Consider the following 17872-nt stretch of genomic DNA (forward strand, 5'->3'; position numbering starts at 1 on the left):
TGTAGTTTCAGTTAAATTTTAAATTATGTCTTAAATTACTATACTGAGGGGTGCCTGGGTGGCTCAGTCAGTTAAGCGTCAGACTCCTGATTTCAGTTCAGGTCATGACCCCAGGGTCGTGGGATCAAAGCCCCACATTGGGTTCGGGGCTGAACATGGAGGCTGCTTAAGATTCTCTTTTTCTCTCTGCCCCTCTCTCCCACTCATGTGCTCTAAAATTAAATTTAAAAAAATAAAAATAAATACTATACTGAAAACCAAGAAAGTAAATATTATCTGTAACTACATCCCTTTTTCGGGGGGAAAAAAATTAGAGTACCCACTATCACCTATTCAGTTTTATTTTCCCCTAGTTGGGAATCAATTTGACACCAATTTTATCTTTCTACAGAGTTATTACATATACATATATAATATAATATATATAATATATATACATATTATATACATATTATAATATACATACATGTATACATATATATGTATACATACATATACATATATACATATAAATACATATAACATACACATTATAACATAATATGTATATAATATTATATATAATATATATAATGTATATTTATATTATCATATGCACATAAATTTTTTATAAAAATGAAATCATGCTGTCACCCTGAAACATGCTTTCTTTTTACCTAGAAATTCATTATGAACATCTTTCCAGGTAAGTACATATTAATTTACCTTATTCTTTTAATACCTACATAGTGTTATGCAGCATGGAGCCATAATTTATTTAGCTGTTCCCCATTGATCAATACTCATTTTTTCTCTTTCCCTTTTACTATTTTTGCTATTAAAAACAATCCTGAAAAAAAAGGCTGCAATCAACATCTCTTAAGCTTTTCTCATCCCAAAAGGCAAAAGATATCTTATTGCTTAACTTGCATCTCCTTTATAACTCATGAGGCTGAATACCCTTTCATATGTTATGAATCATTTATATTTCTTTTTCTGTGATTAGCTTTTCATTATCTTGACTTTTTCTTCCTTGTAATTTCAACTTTTATTTCCTCTGACTTGAGTGGAAACAAAAAACTTTCCAAGTAGTTATATTTCTTTTTTGGTTCCCATTTTGTTAATTTCTATGTGTGTGTGTGTGTGTGTGTGTGTGTGCGTGTGCGTGCACGCACACGTGCTGTTTCCCTGCATTATGACTGGCAATAAATAGTATCTGATTTTTAGGGGAGCCTGGCTGGCTCAGTCGGTGAAGCATGCAACTCTTGATCTTCTTTGGGTTGTGAGTTTGAGCCCCACCTTGGATGTAGAGATTACTTAAATAAATAAAATTTGGGGCGGGGCGAGGGGGGGGTAGGGAGGCGGCGCCTGGCTGGTTCAGTCGGCTAGAAGTCTGACTTCAGCTCAGATCATGATCTCAGACCCAGCGTCAGGCTCTGTGCTGACAGTTCAGAGCCTGGAGCCTGCTTCAGATTCTGTCTGTCTCTCCCTGTCCCTCCTCAGCTCATGCACTCTCTCTCAAAAATAAATAAACATTTAAAAAAATGTTAAAAATAAAAATTTTTTGAAGTGTCAAATTTTTAGAATTTGAGATTTTTTATAGCCCTCTTACATGATATATTTTTATTAAGTGTTACATGAGTATTTGTCTTTTAAGTAATCTCTACACCCAACATGGGGTTCATACTCACAACCCAGCAATCAAGAGCTGCACACTCTAACAAATGAGTCAGCCAGGTGTCACACCCCTCCTTTCAAAAAGTTTTTATTACCTTTTTTAATGTTTATTTATTTTTGAGAGAGAGAGTGCAAGTGGGCGAGGGACAGAGAGAAGGGAACAGAGGATCCGAAGCAGGCTCCACGCTGATGGCAGCAAGTCCAATGTGGAGTTCAAACTCATGAACCGTGATCATGTAACCTGAGCCAAAGTTGGATGCTCAACAGACGAAGCCACCCAGTCACCCCTCCCTACTTTTTTTAAATGAGTATTTAAGAAGAATATATTATTACCTACTTAGGTATAACATTATATAAGTATTTTTAAAAGAAAATGTTTGCTCTTTGAAATATATTCAACAATTGCCTGGGGCATGTACATGTGTATTTTATTTTTAAACTGTCTACATCATTTTGTTTTATATTTGTCTGACATAACACAAATCTGGAGATTTGGTTCTACACAATCTAAGAGCCTTAAAAAAAAAAAGAAAGAAAAGAAAAACAAGAGAGGATTTATTCCAGTCACATTTATTGTAAATATTGTCCCATGTGGTCATATTCTCTTCTCTCTCCTCCCACCTATGCTTTTTTACTTTTCCTTGCCTGATTTTTTTGTTTCTTATTTTCCTCAACACCTTTTTTCCTCTTTCATCCGTTCAATTTATGAATTTCCCTAGCAATTCTAAGAAACACACTACAGTGGACATTTGATATTTTCTCCTCCCCACTTCATGGAACTCCCTGATTTTTCACTTAGGTATGTACCCCTAAACCAGGCTTTGTGCTTCGGTGGCGGACCTTGGCGAGTCTCGGCAAATGACTTTTTTGGGGGCACAGTGACTGGTCTCAGATTGGTACAAATATAGCAAACTTCAGGACTTTTCCTTGACGGTATGGGTAGCTATCCTCTTTCCTTTTCCACTTTAAAGAGAATGCATAGAATTCCAAATATGGACATTACAGACATCATGCAAAAAAAGAAGCCAGTGTGAGGATGAAAGTGACACACAAAGAAATGCAAAGCTGAGAGAAAAGGAATTGCTTATTGATAACCTATCTTCATATTACAACTTAAATATATTTTCTTCTTCTTAAAAACAGTATCTAGGGGCGCCTGGGTGGCGCAGTCGGTTAAGCGTCCGACTTCAGCCAGGTCACGATCTCGCGGTCCGTGAGTTCGAGCCCCGCGTCGGGCTCTGGGCTGATGGCTCGGAGCCTGGAGCCTGTTTCCGATTCTGTGTCTCCCTCTCTCTCTGCCCCTCCCCCGTTCATGCTCTGTCTCTCTCTCTGTCCCAAAAATAAATTTAAAAAAAAAAAAAAAAAAAAAAAACAGTATCTATGGTCTCCTCCCCTCTCATTACAAAAGGTTTTTTTTTAATGTTTAATTTTTTAATAAGAGAGAGAGAGAGCACACATGCAAGAGGGGGAGGGGAGAGAGAGAGAGGGGGACAGAGGATCTGAAGTGGGTTCTGTGCTGACAGCAGAGAGCCTGATGCAGGGCTCGAACTCACGGACTGTGAGATCATGATCTGAGCCACAGTCAGATGCTCAACTGACTGAGCCACCTTGGCGCCCCATTACAGAAGTTTTAAAATACTCTATTTCTTACCCACCAACTGCCCACTGCCCATCTCCCATGCCACACTTACTGAAATTGTGTAGAATTTTGGCTCCAGTGGTTAGTTCTCCTCCTTGATTTATCCTGCATGTCCAACAGCTCATAATTTTCTTGTCTTTTTGTACCATATTTTTAAAATATTTTTATTTTTAAAATATATTTTCTTTATTTTGGGGAGAGTGCAAGCAGGGGAGGGGCAGAGAGAGAGGGACAGAAGATCCAAAGTGGACTCTGTGCTGACAGGCTGACAGCAGCGAGCCCCATGTGGGGCTCAAACTCATGAACCATGAGATCATGACCTGAGCCAAAGTTGACACTCAAGAGATTGAGCCCCCAGGTGCCCCATACCATATTTTAGAAGAATTCCTTGGTTTGATTATCTGGTTCATTAGTCATATATTACAACCATGTTGCTATTCAGCCTGCTGTTGAAGTTTGTATTTCAGAAAACATGTTTCTAATTTCCAAAAACTTTTTTGTTCTTTTTCATAGCACCCATTGCTATTTTATGGAAATCACATGCTCTCAAATTTTTTAGAATTTTTTTAAACAAAAATGTTATCTTTTGTCCATTACATTCAATTTGTTTTCTCAAAAATCAATTCCTCTTTTTGTTCGGCTTGATGTCACTCTTTCATCCTATTGGTTGCCTTAAATATTTAGTGAGAATTCGTTAAGTGAATTGGCAGATAAAGTTGGTTTCCCCAGCATAGTAGTTTTCAATTCTGGATGCACTGTAGAAATTATCCTTTTAAAGAAAGCTCCCTAGGTGATTTTAATGTGTTTTTACCACTAAGAACCAATGCTTTAATATATGTGAAAAATCACTCTTCTCCCTGCCATGAATGTGCATGCTAATCATAAAGGTTCTGGCTATCAAAAGTATCATACATGGATGGAGGAGGTGAACAGCTAGGTGGGTGGCTTCTGAAGGAAGGAGCTCTACATTCACAGTGACAACTGGAAGTTCTCTAAAATATAGCCCTGATTCTCTCTCTGGTCCTAAAGCCCAGGATGCAGATGCCCTCAATTTATATAAATATGTTCTACTACTTTAGCCTGTGAGGAAAAACTGTAATTAGGTATTGCAATTGGTCCCGTCACAGCTGTTCTGAAGTCTGCTAATTAATTACCTTTGACCACTGCAATGGTCTGAATGTGTCCCCCCAAAATTCTTTTTTTTTTTTTAATTTTTTTTTAACGTTTATTTATTTTTGAGACAGAGAGAGACAGAGCATGAATGGGGGAGGGTCAGAGAGAGGGAGACACAGAATCTGAAACAGGCTCCAGGCTCTGAGCTGTCAGCACATAGCCTGATGCGGGGCTCGAACTCACGGGCCGCGAGATCATGACCTGAGCTGAAGTCGGCCGCTCAACCGACTGAGCCACCCAAAATTCTTATGTTGAAATCCTAAATCCTAAGGTGACGGTATTAGGAGGTAGGACCTCTGGGAAATGATTAGGTCATGAGGGCAAAGCCTTGATGAATGGGATTAGTGCCCTTATAAAAGCTGTCCCAGAGAGCTTGCTTACCCCTTCCCCCACGTGAGGGGTTACAGCATGAAGTAGGTAGAACACAACCTGGAAGAATCCAACTATACTGGCACCATGATTTGGACTTCAGCCTCCAAAACTGTGAGAAATAAATTTCTGTTGTTTATAAGCCACCCAGTCTATATTTTGTTATAGCAGCTTGAATGGACTAAGACAACCAACCTCAAGCCCCTCCTACTTTGCAAAGTCTCTAAGCTTTGGGATTTTCCAGAATTGCAGTGGGAAAACTCACTTTCCTACTGTTTCCCCTTTAAGTCTGTAATGGGTTGCAATTTCTCCAAACTGTATAGTTTTGCCATCAACCTGATTCCATATGCTTTGCATTTTTCATAAATTCCTCAGTGTTTTTGATCTTTAGATGACACCCTTACCAGCTTTTCAATGTTAATAAAGATGTATATTTACTTTCCTATTTTTAATTGTTACTTAACTAGATTTTTTTCACTATACAAATAAAACATCCTTATATTAAATTACTTAGATCATACTGAAGTCATAAAAGATGTAGTCTTTCACACCAACTTTCCTCCTTAAATTTCCTGTTAACATGACTCCAGTAATTACTCCTATGTTACTATTTTTCCCTTTCCATACTCTAGTCTTTGGAAGTGGGTACTAAGTCTAACTCATACTCAGGGAGAGGGGAATTAATCTCCATCTCTTAGAGAAGGGAGTATCTAAATAAATTTTTTTAAATTATTCTGCAAAGAAGATTTGTCTCTTCTCCAATTTATTTATTCAATAATTCATTTATATCAGTATTGCCTCAAACAAATATTTTACCCTTTGGGTTAAAATATAATGCTATAGTTATTTTATTGTTGAAATTATTCGAGCTTTGGCCACTGGGCACTCTTTTGGGCTTGTTCCTGTGTCCTTTTCACAAGCCCTCACCTCCCTCCCACCTCCATATGATGCTATATGATGCTTTGGGCTCCTCTTGTGATATATATTCTATTCATTCTCTTTCTCTGGAGAACCATAACATAGTAGGTAATAAGTATGTTGGTGGGGCACCTGGGTGGCTCAGTCAGTTAAACGTCTGACTTCAGCTCAGGTCATGATCTCATAGCTCATAGGTTCCAACCCCGCATCAGGCTCTGCACTGACAACGCGGAGTCTGCTTGGGATTCTCTCTCTCTCCCTTCTGTCTCTGCCCCTCTCCCACTCGCACTTTCTCTAAATAAATAAATAATTTTTTTTTTTTTTAAAGTATGTTGGTGAAGGAATGAATGACTGGTGCAGGGTGCAGGAATTTTTTTAGACCCCAAAAGTAATTCTGAAGCACAGCCAATATAATCACTAACACCCCATGTATCTGTCACCTCAAATTAATGAATGAATGGTATAGGAGAATGGCAATAGTCTTTGATATCAGACCTAGAATCAAAAAGCTGACATTTACTAGCTACTTGGTTTTGAAATAAGTATTCCCTGGGGTGCCTGGCTGGCTCAGTCAGTGAGTGTGTGACTCTTGATCTCAGAGTTGTAGGTTCGAGCCCCACACTGGGTGTAGAGATTACTTAAAAAAATAATAATAAGGGGCACCTGGGTGGCTCAGTCAGTTAAGTGTTAGATTCTTGACCTCAGCTCAGGTCTTGATCTCAGGGTCATGAGTTCAAACCCCATGTTGGGCTCTGCATTGAGGTAAAGCCTACTTAAAATAAAAATTTTTAAGTCAAAATAATAAAATCTGGGGTGTCTGGGTGGCTCAGTTGGTTAAGCATCTGGCTAGCGTTCAGGTCATGATCTCTGGGTTCATGGGTTCGAGCCCCATGTCAGGCTCTCCACTGACAGTGCAGAGCCTGCTTCAGATCCTTTCTCTCCCTCTCTCTCTCTGCCCCTCCCTTGTTTATGCTCTCTCAAAAATAAACATTGTAAAAATAAAATAAAATAATCTTTTTTTTTTTTTTTTTTTTTTTTAAGTCTGAGGGGTGCCTGCATGGTTCAGTCAGTTAAGCGTCCAACTCTTGGTTTTTTGCTCAGGTCATGATCTCATGGTTTGTGAGATGGAGCCCTGCATCCAGCTCTGTGCTGGTTGGTATGGAGCCTGCTTGGGATTCTCTCTCTCCCCTTCTCTCTCTCTGCCCTTCCCCCATTCATGCTTTCCTTCTCTCTCTCAAAAGAAATAAACTTTAAAAAAAGTTCCTCCATTAAAAAATAAAATAGGTCATGATCTCACTGTCCATGGGATTGAGCCCCACGTCAGGCTCTGTGCTGACAGCATGGACCTGCTTGGGATTCTCTCTCTCCCCCTCTCTGCCTCTCTCCCACTTGCACATGCTTACGCACATGTGTACACACACACATGCTCTCTCTCTCTCAAAAATAAATAAATTTTCAAAACTTTAAAAACAGTAAAATAAAATAAGTATTCCTTGAAGTCTTGGCATCTTCACATTTAAAATTAAGAGACTATCACCAACCTCTGGGAGAACTGTTATGATTTTATATGATAATACCTTTAATGGATCACGCAATGTATCTGGTACATGGCAAGAGCTCAGTACATGATAGTTGCCTTTTTTCCATTTCCCCCCTAATTCACTGGGAAGACAGAGGTCATCCAGTAAGACTCCCTTCACTGCATCCTACATATATCATAACAGACTCTGCCCATGCATCCTTTCAGCCCTCCAGAACATCCCAATGATAACTCTTCCATCTATGGAGAAGGACTCTATATTTGATTCCTTTCTCTCTAGCACTTTATTTCCTCCTTAACCATTTTCTCTTTTGCTTCCAAAATCGGAACTTATTAAACAAAAATTTACTGCCTTTTCTATCATTCCATTTCTTTCCTACTATTCCTCTGAAGCTTCTCACTTTCCTGCATTGGTCAATCCCTCCTAAACCCATGGCAGCAGTCTTCTGATTGTCCCTGCCCACCAAAACTGCTTTCTTAGAGGTCTGGACTACTCTTCCCCACACCAGAGATCTTTTCTCTGCCTTCCCTCTTCTCTCTGCAGGATTGGAGGCTGCTGTTGTCTCCCTTTTCTCCCAATTTGTCTTCCTCTTCCCCAATTATGCATTTTCCTTCTCTAACATGAATCCTTGTCTCTCACTTTGACTTCCAAGGCTCAATGCTATTTGCTCTTCTATTTGCTTTCTCTCTACAAAGTTTCAAACTGTTTCCGTGTAAAAGGCATTATGTTTTGTTTTATTTGTTTATTTATTTCTTATAATAAAGCCAACTTTCAACACAGATCTTGTCCCAAACTTTTGGTTAGACAAGTTCTCTTCAGAATATTTCATTTCAAAACCAATTAACAGGTTTTTACAACATGTTGAATTGCCTTGCCTCTTAAGAGACCTACTTCCAATTTCTCCATTTTTATCACTGACATCAAAACTTTACCCAGGCTCTAAACCCAAAATTAATCTTCAAAATTTCTCCCCAAATCCTATCAATTCTTTTCACAATGTTCATCTCCTCCTGTTTATTCCTACAATCTCAGATTAGGCCCTGTTTTACATGTCTGGCTCTTTTCTTTTCTTTTCTTTCCAAGTAGGCTTCATGACCAACAGGGGGCTTGAACTCACAACCTGAGATCAAGACCTGAGCTATGATTAAGAGTTGGACACTCAAGCAACTGAGCCACCCAGTTGCCCCACATGTATGTGTCTTAATAGTCTTTTCAGTTCCCAGTCTTTCCCCTCTTCTTCAAAGGTTTCATATGCCAGTGCCTCAGGAATCTTTCCAATTTACGGTACTCCTGCTTCAGAATCTACAGTACTATTTCCCAGTATCAAATCCAAACTCTTGGGTCCTAGCTTTCATGGCTCTACCTAACACCATCTTTTCACTGGCCAGTCTCACTTATCCACTTTCCACTTAATACAATACACATAGGAGAAGGGGTATCAAGCTAATCATGTCACCTACCCTTCTCTCCAATACAGACAGGTTCTTCCCTATGCTCTTTATCAGCTAGTTCATATTTTGCTAAATCTATGCTATTTGCCTATTGAAGTGACCTTTCCACTTTGCTCTGCTTATTCAAATACTATTAACCTTTTAAAGCAATTCTGTCCTCCTCTCTAAAATCTTCCCTAATATTTCTAGCTAACACTAAACTCTCTACGTTTGTTCTGGATTCTATCATTCTCACTTCTTAGTAATCTTATTAGGTAATATCTCTTCTCGCTCGTATATTATTAATCTCTCCTCCTCTGTTAGTGCTTTTCCACTTAAATATATCCTTATTCAATTTTTCTTTTCATTTAAGAGGCAAAAAAAAAAAATTTTTTTTTTCTGATCTTGTAACTCCTTCCCTGTGGTCTCATTCTTTCTTCCTCCCAACCATCAGGCTTCTTCAACAGTAGTTTATACCCACCGTCCCTTCTTCCTCACTTCTCATCCACTCTTCACCATTATCTGGGTTTTATTCATAACTGCTTGCAAAAGATCTCCACACTATCAAATCCAATGAACACTGTAGGAAATATCTGTTGTTTTTTAGCTTTCTGGCAACAATAGCTTACTTTTCCTTTGGAGAGCTTCTCTGCCTGATTTCTGAGGTCTGATAGGACCATCAAACATGGGCTTATCTCTGAGGTGTGGGCACAGGGCTGACCTATAAGACCACACAAGGAAGAAAGGCCGCTGGGGCTCAGTTAGCCCTATGGGCCCAGGGGATCCTGGAAGATGCTGTACCCAGGCCTTTCTATGGCTTGATTATTCTGCCTTCCTTCACTTCTGTGAGCTTAGCCAATATCTACCCATAAATCTATCCATAAAGTTTCTGCTTAAGTTAGCCAAAGGCAATTTCTATTGCTCATTACCAAAGAGAAATCAGAGTAGAGGTAGAAGTGGTATGTCTCATGGTTACACCACAAATTTCTCTTTGTCCCCTTCCCTGTGGCTTCTGCTGTTTAAGAAATTACAGTAGCTAAGGCAAAGATGCTTTCACCAGGGGACACAATAATGGCTTCATTAACTGTGAGGCAAGGCTATCTGGGGCTCCACACACAGCCAGGCAATAGTTAAAAGGGGAGGTACAGGAGCATAGATGGAAACCAGAGAATCCTGGGGCACCTCTCTGTATTAACACTAAGAGTGAAGTTACCACTAGATTACTGCTACCCTACACAGACAAGACCTGCAAGGGTCTTTTATTCCTACCAGTAATAAAAGTTTGCAAACCACGTATCTGACTCCAAAGTCCACGTTCTTTAACATACCAGTTTCTACTGATACCAATCTACTTGCAGCTCCTTACTCAAGAAGCGATCCCTCTCATTTCCATGCTTTTGTACCTGTTAGTTCGTCTGGAATGTTCATATCAATCTTCCAACTGAAAATTCCTAACTTCTCCTCTTTGAAACTTTCTCTGATGCCTACAGGTTAGTCCCAAACATCCTGACATAATACTTCACAATATCTTAACATGAAATACACTTTATATGCTTCCCGGTTTTCCTCACTAGCCTGTAAGCCTTCTAAATGGTAGAAACCACATCTTTCATATTTGTATCCTCAACAATTAGTACTCAGTATATGGGAGTAATAAATTCTACTGAAAGAATATCTGGTCTTTCTTAATTTTCCATAGTATTAATCATTGCATCTTAGATTTGGGGTATTTATGTTTAAATCTGCATCTAATGTACCATGTTCAGTCCCTTAATTATTTGAAACAGTGTTCCTCAATCCTTCCAATAAGTCTAAAAACTTAAGAGCTGAGTCCCCACTTTTTACTATTTCTGTATTCTCTTTAGCACCTATGAGTATTAGGCACATGGTAAGCACTCAATAAATACTTGATGAACTGAATTTAAAACACAGTATTAGCACATTAATAGGAGCAACTTATCATGCTCTACTGATCTAATTAAAAGATCTGGCCTTCTGAAGTAGTGCAATTGTACTCATATGGAAAATTTAATGAGAAAAAGAAAAATTATCCAACTGGACAGTTAAAAGCTTTTCTCTTAGTGAGAGTTCTGCAAATATTTTCTGGATAACAAGAGTGAACCTCTAGAGCTCAGAGTAAAAGACTCAAGGTATACATCCCCATGCATATTGGAAGGAAGATTACATGTTTAAGGGATCTGCCACAACCATAATTACTTAAATTCCACTAACCCTTACCAAATCCATAACAGAAGTCATAAAAATATTTAATAGCAAATCAACCCATGTCAAATCAACCTATGCTAAAGATGTATAAGGCTATCTCTGCATAATATATAACATGGCAGTCACTTACTCAGCAAACATTTATTTAGTCCCTACTAATGACAAGTGCTATGTTGGGTCCTAAAATTACAAAGATGGGGGTACCTGGCTGGCTCAGTTGGTAGAGCAGGTGACTCTTGATCTTGGAGTTGTAAATTCAAGCCCAATGTTGGGTATAGAGATTACTTAAAAATAAAATCTTTAGGGGTGTCTGGGTAGCTCAGTTGGTTGAGTTCAGACTCTTGGTTTCAGCTCAGGTCATGATCTCACAAACCATGAGATTGAGCAGCATGCAGCCTGCTTGGGATTCTCTTTCTCTCTCTCTCTCTCTCTCTCTGCCCCTCCCCTGCTCGCACCTGTGTGCACTCTCTCTCTCTCAAAATAAATAAAACTTAAAATAAAATCTTTAAAAAATAAAAAAAATAAAAATTACAAGGACAAAGAGAACACACTTCCCATGTTTGGGGGGTTCTAACTTTGCCATGCTGCAATGATATTAAGAATACAACATGAGACATGCCTCATTGAGTTGCTCAACATGGAGGCTCTAGAGAGCAGTCTGATAGAAAAGGTAGATAAACACATACTATGGCAACATAACCAGCATTATCCCAGAAATAAGTACAAGATGTTATGGGGCCACAGAGGAGAAAATAACCAACCTACTGAAGACAACAGGAAAAGATATGGAAGACACTGACATCCATACGTGAATTCAATGCAAGTTAAGGTGAGAGAAAGCTACCACAACACAAACATCTGGGACAGAATCAAACCTGAAACTAGGGTTGCAAGCAGTGTCAGAAGGATTCCAAAGCAAACCAATCCAAGTCTTAGCAAATCACTGTAGAAGAGCCAAAAAGTAAAGTACTCCTTGCTGTTAAGCTTGAGAGTAATAAAACACATATACAATTAAACCACCATATGGTATAAACATAAAGGGAGTCTTGGGGCACCTGGGTGGCTCAGTCGGTTAAGCGTCCGACTTCAGCTCAGGTCATGATCTCGTGGTCTGTGAGTTCGAGCCCCGCGTCAGGCTCTGAGCTGATGGCTCTCAGCTCAGAGCCCGGAGCCTGCTTCTGATTCTGTGTCTCCCTCTCTCTCTGCCCCTCCCCCGTTCATGCTCTGTCTCTCTCTGTCTCAAAAATAAATAAACGTTAAAAAAAAAAAAATTAAACACAAAGGGAGTGTTTTTAACAATATGTGGCATAAAAGTTCAAAGGGAACAAATAGCTAAGAGTTAGAGAGAGCTGTTAGGAAAACCCTTATAAAAGTAGAGTTAGAACTATTGTCGGTGGGGAGGAGCACAAGGAGGACTGCCCACGTGCTAAGAATGACCAATGTCATTAACAAAAGCAAGAGATCTGAACTACAGAGTTGCGGGACCATGAGGAGGTCCAAAGGTTTGGAAGCACTGGGTAAAAACTGGACACATGAGTGAAGACCTGATTCAGCAGAGCCAGGAACACAAACCTAGCAGCTTGGACATTGTTCTAGACTCAGTAGTTGTCAACCATGACTGCTAAATAGAAACACCTGGGGAAATTTAAAAACTATGTTTTTGGCTAGGGCTCACCCCATATCAAAAGTACCTGGGTGGCTTAGTCAGTTAATTGTCCAACTTTGGCTTAGGTCATGATTTCTCAGTCTGAGTTCGAGCCCCCCATCAGGCTCTGTATTGACAGCGTGAAGCCTGGAGCCTGCTTCAGATTCTGCTCTACGTTCCCCTTCCCCCGCTCACACTCTATGTGTGTGTCTCTCTCTCAAAAATAAACATTAAAAAATAAAAAAAAGGAGCGCCTGGGGGGGTTCAGTCGGTTAAGCATCGGACTTTGGCTTGGGTCATGATCTTGTGGTTTGTAAGTTCGAACCCCGTGTTGAGCTCTGTGCTAGCAGCTCGGAGCCGGGAGCCTGCTTCAGATTCTGTGTCTCCTTTTCTGTCTGCCCCTCCCCCACTGGTGCTCTGTCTCTCTCTATCAAAAATAAATAAATGCAAAAAAAAATATTTTTTTTAATAATAAATAAATAAATAAATAAGTATGAGAATCTTTGGAGGGAGTGGCATGGACATGATAATGTAAAAGCATACAAGGTGATTCTACTCTACAGTCCAGATTCAGAACGACTGGACTTGAGGCTAGAAAAGTAAAAGATGACAGGTATGGTTAAGACCTAAGCTTGAATTCAGTCTCTGTTTATAAGTAACAATTCTGAGCTGATTACCTGTTGAAGTTTATCTTCTAACCTTGAACATTGTTTCCTTAGTGTTTCTTTTCCCTTGTTGACAATGTAACCCATCAATTTCTCTTACATGACTGGTTCACATTTCCATGATGTCCTATAGACAACTAACTGAGAAAATAAATATTTCAATCCTATGCTGCCCTTATATCCCTGCAATGAAGTGCTTTCATATTAAGGAATGTTCTAGGCTGCAATCATGTTTGGATTTTACAAAACTCCTCTTTTAAATATAGATAGAATATAATACCTACATATACAAGAGCCATGTTACTTAGACTAGATCAAAATGTGAGATTAAGCATTCATTCTTATAGTATCTGGAGACATTATACTATTTCTGGTTACAGACATGCAATGATTACAAAGTACTTTGCTTCAGAATCCTTTACAAATAAAGGGAAACAACAAATGTATCCCATACAGTGTCCTATGTGAGAGGTAAAAATCAATAAGATGATTAGAGAGTAGGGCAGCCTGTTGATCCTTCAAAAAGCAGGCTGGTTTGGGGCGCCTGGGTGGCGCAGTCGGTTAAGCGTCCGACTTCAGCCAGGTCACGATCTCGCGGTCCGTGAGTTCGAGCCCCGCGTCAGGCTCTGGGCTGATGGCCCGGAGCCTGTTTCCGATTCTGTGTCTCCCTCTCTCTCTGCCCCTCCCCCGTTCATGCTCTGTCTCTCTCTGTCCCAAAAAAAAAAAAAAAACGTTAAAAAAAAAATTTAAAAAAAAAAAACAAAAACAAAAAGCAGGCTGGTTTGTTTGCTCACTTGTTTTTAAAGAAAAAGCAAAGTTACCGATATGCTTCAGGTTCCATGTTACTCACCAAAGTGTTTATTCAAGAAATCTGTACTTTGTCTATAGGTAAGCAACCTTCTTCTTGATGCAAACTTAAGTTAGCCACAACTGTCTTATTTTTGGTAGTGTTAGGTCAGTATACCTACTTAATGTTATGAGAACGTAAATTGGAAGCTCTTAGCTGGGATTACACACACACACAGGTTTGTGTAGTCTCTTATTTCCAGACAAAGTTAATAAACTCGTACGGCCATATCCCAACGTAACCGTGGGGCGGGGAGAGGACAGTGAGTATTGGAAAATCCAATGATCAAAACGTGAAACATGAAAGAGTCCAGAAATATTTCTTCAGAAATATGGAGCCAGATTTCAAGAGTTGGCCATATGCTTGTGTGCCGATCCTATTAAGAAAGGAAAAGAAAGGCTTCTGAAATGAAAACGCAAGCCTAACTCTCTGACTGTAGGGGTGAGACTTAACAAGCAAGTCTCATGAGTCGGACCAGTGGGTCCGAAGAAATTCAGAGAGCAAGGAATAAAGTGGGGATGAAGGAGACAGGAAAAGGTGAAGGAGGCAGGCAAAGGCCATCCGGTGTGAACCTTGATGCCCGGCTCTTTATGCACCTAGGGCAGCGTGGAGCCTCTCTCGCCCCGCGCGCATCTGGGAGCCGGGCCGCAGCGCTAGTCCCCCACCGGCCCGGCACCAGGGGGCGCGGGGCGCCGGAGACCGGGGAGAAGAGGGGTAGGTGCACCGCCCACGCTCGCACCCCACCGGGCTCCGCACTCAGGGGTCCCCAGGAAGGAGACACACTCCAAGCAGCCCTAGTCTCCGGGACCGGGAGGGGGTGGGTGGAGCAGAGCCCGGAGCCGCCCCCCGGAGCCGCCCCCGCAGCCCCGGCCCCCGCCCCCCGCCCCGGCTGTCAGCGGCCCCCTCCCGCAGTCACTCACCCACTGGCTGCGCGGTCTCGGCCGCGGCGGCAGCGGCGGCGGCGACCCCCGCCTGGGTCATGATCCCAGGCGGGTACGGCAGGGGTGTCCGACCGCCCGGGCGAATCTCTCCGTCCGCGGCCGCCGCCTGCTCCTCTGGGGCTGGGGGAGCGCGGGCCCAGGCCCTCCTCTCCCCCCGCCCCCGCCGCCTCTTCTTGCGGCCACCGCCGCCGCAGCGAGCCCGAGCCCTCAAGGCCGGAGACCCGGCGGCAGCGCGGCCTCAACTTTCCCAGCCCCCCTCCCCCCGCCCCTCCCCGCCCCTCCCGCGGCCGCCGCTCCGCAAGCGAACAGCCTACCCTTGGTGCTCTGCGCTCCCGCCCCTGCCACTCAGCCCACCAACCCGGCCCCGGGGAGGTTGCCGCGGTGGCCAATCAGAACCTGGGACGCCGCTGCGCTAGGCTAGAGGGCGGGAGGAGTTGGAGGGAAAACCGAAGACTGAACGGGCCTCGGGCGGCCCAATGAGGAGGGCCGGGGGGCGGAGGTGTGCAAGTTGGGTTGAAGGAACAGGAAATATTCTTAAAGGTAGAGTGATGGGCAGCAAGGAAAGCCAGTAGGTGAATGAGAGAGAGGTGGGCCTGGTTCCTTAAAGGGGACGACTTGAGAACCTAGAAAACGAGGTATTTTTAAGAAACTTCTTTATATCTTGTTCTCTGTGCTGCTTGTCACGTCTTTCAATAGTTTGGAAGTGAAAAAACTAAAAAGGAAGAGGGCGTGGAAGTCTTCCAAGAACGATTAGAGAGCTCCTCTTAGCCTAGAGGGTAGGAAGGGAAATGATCCCTCCGTCACGAGAAGTGGGGAAGAGAATCCAGACGTCTCAGACTGCCCTTTCCCTGGAAGATCATTGCCAACCTGACGCTGCTCGAATTTGTAGGTTGCGGTCATCTGTTATACTGCGTTTACAACAAAGCATGGATTCCTCTGAACTGGAGATGACCGTGTTCAGAAATGTTCTGGCGGCCTCCCAGCTGGGGGAAAACAGTATGGGGCATTGGGGGATGGATTTTGGAACCTCAAGCTTGAGTTCCTAGAGACCTAGATTTGAGGGGTGTAGAGCCGCGGGTCATGAATGGAGACCTGCGGGTCCCCTGACTGCAAAATGGGCTTGGAGCCCTGGAACCGTGGTCATAACTCCCTTTTCCTCCTTTCGCTTCATATTTCACAACTCTTCCTCTCCGGAAACAGGTGTCCTCCACCTAGTGGTGGTGAAAAATTCCCAAGCGCTTCCACAACCAGGTTTGGAAATGTCCCAGATTATAGACGCCCGTGGGCCAGACCAGGTAACTTCCAGGAGATGCACACAGGGCAAGGCATAGTGGGAATTACTGAAGCCTGTGCACAGAAGACGCTGCCCTTGTATTGAGAAAAAGTGTGAAGTTAAACAGTAACTCCATGGTAATGTTTAAAAGGTGTGATGAAACAGAAAGCCTTTCACGTTGCCTATAAACTGTGGCACTACAAACAGACTGGGTATTTTCTTCAACTCGTCCACCTAGGCGTATGAAGTTCTGATTAGCCTCTGGATGGACTTAGCACACTGAAATCAAAGCTGCAGATGAGGAAGACTTTACAATACAGAACCTAATGGCAATGCTAATGGCACCTCCATGAAATTGTATAGTATTAATATGTCCAGATGTAGGAAATCATTTCCATTATGATCAGAGTATAAAGTATTCTTGTTAAGAAACTATTCTGGCTAGGGGCGCCTGGATGGCTCAGTTGGTGGAGCATCTGACTCTTGGTCTCCGGGTGGTAAGTTCCAGCACTACATTAGGCATGGAGTCTACTTAAGAAAAAAAAAGAAACTATTCTGGTTAATAAATATCATATCTAGGGTGTGTATTATTTTCTAAACAACTACAATTTATCAAGTATAAAATAACACAGTTTGGATAGTTCAGAAAACAGAATTTAAGAGTTTCTTTGGACCACTGTTTAAAATAACACATTAATACCTTTCTAACATAATTGAGAAGTATCAAATAAGAGAAATTTCTGTTTGACCAAAGATTTGAATGTTAGCTTTTTAATTTCATCCTCATTCCTGACTGAAGCTGAAATTCTAATCATAGATCTTTCTATCGGCTTTGTGCATTCAACACTGGTTTACTACACTGGATATGAGAGGAATACATCAAATAATAGCACCAGTCCAATTTTCAGGCTAGCTGGCATGTGTTTGTAGTTCATAAACTAGTGATGAAATATGGTGGCCAAGTGAAACTGGTCTTCCTGCCTCCAGGCCTAGTCCATTTTTCACACAGCCTGGGTGAATCTGGTTTTCACTCACATACTTAAGACCGTTCGGTGGCTCTGAAAGACTATTTGCATGACATACAAGCCCCTCGCTGGCATCTTCAATTTCATTTTCTAACATCTCTTTTTCTCTATTGGTGGGGATGTAGGAGTAGGAATGGAGGGCGCTGACAGCCAGGCCTGAGTTCATGGTCTGCCCCGGGGTGGAGGGGAGGCTCCACCTATCCCCTTCAAGTCCCGAGGTAGGGGCTGTGCGATGTGCCTCTTTCCTGGGAATGAGTACAGGGCCCGGTGGGGTGTAAACGTGGGCAGTGTGCTTGTCCTCTTGTCCCAGACCTCTGGGCGCCCCACGCCCCCTCGTGCCAGGTGCATGGGGTCTCCCACGGTGCCGTGATCCCTGATCTATGCGCTGGGCAAGAGAAGCTTCAAGCTGGTGTTTTCTTTTTAGAAGGTTTCAGCAATAAATGGCAGAGATGCAAGCGAATCTCTTGAAATCTACTTCGGTATTTCTCGTGGAAACTACCCAATTATTTTCCAGAGTGGTTGCA

At 42.0% G+C, this 17872-nt stretch overlaps 1 protein-coding gene across 2 annotated transcripts in view; it reads right to left on the reverse strand.

Moving 5' to 3' along the window:
- Positions 1-15310, reverse strand: part of USF3 (upstream transcription factor family member 3) — a 58612-nt gene extending 43302 nt beyond the window's left edge. For both annotated transcript variants that reach the window (XM_049628196.1, XM_049628194.1), the window contains exon 1: positions 15030-15310. The gene's annotated coding sequence lies outside the window, so the exon portion shown is untranslated. The remainder of the gene's footprint in view (positions 1-15029) is intronic.
- Positions 15311-17872: the final 2562 nt, after the last annotated feature.

The sequence above is a fragment of the Panthera uncia genome, chromosome C2 (assembly GCF_023721935.1).
Source record: "Panthera uncia isolate 11264 chromosome C2, Puncia_PCG_1.0, whole genome shotgun sequence".
NCBI classification, from domain to species: domain Eukaryota; kingdom Metazoa; phylum Chordata; class Mammalia; order Carnivora; family Felidae; genus Panthera; species Panthera uncia.